Raw genomic sequence first — 1,606 nt, 5'->3', positions numbered from 1 at the left:
AACGGATCGAAATGGGAAGGACTACAGAAATGGGTGGAGATCTCTTCGACCTCCACCAGCATATAAGCCAGAGCACTGAAAGCAGAAGTCAGTCGTCCTCCGGAGGCTGACTCATGAGTTTGTCTGTGTTGTTGCCTGTGAACACAATAAACTCGATTGCATCAGATTCCGCCTATCTCCAGTGCTTTTTTAAGTACCTGCCAGCTGAACCTAAGATACTGAATTGACAACAGAAGACATTTTAGAAGAAACAAGGAGGACAGGGTCGGGAGCCGTCAGGCCCAATTCCAGGCACCGATTTTTGTCACTTCACTATCCGAAACTCAATTCAAGATATCTAGAAAGGACCATGTAGATATCTTCAATTGATGATAATTAAAGATATCTTGAACTTGAATTATGACTAGTCAAAATTAAATTGTAGATATCTCAAACTGGAATTACAGATATCCACAATTTAGTTGCAGATATCCGCAATAACAATTGTAGATATCTGCAACTACATTGGAGATATCTATAATGACAAACCCCATACACATGAATGGCAAAAATAGTTTGAATCTTACTAGTCAAAACTGAATTACAGATATCTGTATCCTTGTGTATGATATCTGTAATTAGAGTTTTGACTAGGCAAAATCTAATTACAGATATCTTGAATAAGAGTTTTGACTAGGCAAAATTATGTTGCAGATATCAGTAATGAATATCCAGTCTAGCGATTAAATGTTAAAACGGCTTGCCATACTCGTTGTCTCTCTCCCCTGTGCTCGCTCGCGGTGGAGTTCTGCTCGCTCGAAGCAAGGACTTTTGACACTTTGGGGGCAGAGACCAAGGCTGACCCCGGCCCTCTTATGATTGGTCATTTTCCAGCCCCCCACGTGGGGGCCTTTTCGGTTTTCTGCTGATGACAGCTTCCGTCACAGACTGGAAGCTCAGTGGTTTTTTTTTGTTTTCTTTTTTTGTTAAATTGAAAATAGAACAATTTACAACAATATATGGCGGTTGTTACATTCTTCATAATATGCTCTTACACAGACGGAGCACAGGAAACAGAATAAAACAAAAAAGACATATGAAAAATATAAAATATAAAAGTTGATTTCATGGGTTCTTATGGAAGTTTGCACACCGGGGCGGAACTTTCGTGCAGTGAAAACTGTTTCCGCCCAGACTTTGACCCCCGCGGAATTCGCTGGCGGAACTACACAGCTGGGCCAATGAAATTGTTTGTTTATAGTCGTGCAGACCGGGGGCCTGTATCACGAAGCGAGGTCAACCTTTCCTGGGTTACCATGGCAATCAGGATAATCGGTATCACAATGCTGGATATCAACTTGGTAACTCAACTCAGGGTTGCCTTATCAAGAGCCGTGAACACGCACGCAGCGGACCAATCACAATCATGAGAGAAGCGCAGCGTCACTGAGCGTCACTGATCGTCCTCACAGAGCGCCGTATGTGAGGAAAAAAAAAAGCATTTCTTGTGAGGATCAGAGATTAATTCTACTAAAATATGAGGAGGAGAAAAGCAACATTACAGAAAAGGCCAACACCGTGGCAGCTGCAGGAGGAGGAAACATGCGTGGCAACGCATAACGGGATG

Source organism: Epinephelus moara, chromosome 23 (assembly GCF_006386435.1).
Source record: "Epinephelus moara isolate mb chromosome 23, YSFRI_EMoa_1.0, whole genome shotgun sequence".
Lineage (NCBI taxonomy): Eukaryota > Metazoa > Chordata > Actinopteri > Perciformes > Serranidae > Epinephelus > Epinephelus moara.
This window is presented reverse-complemented; position numbering follows the sequence as displayed.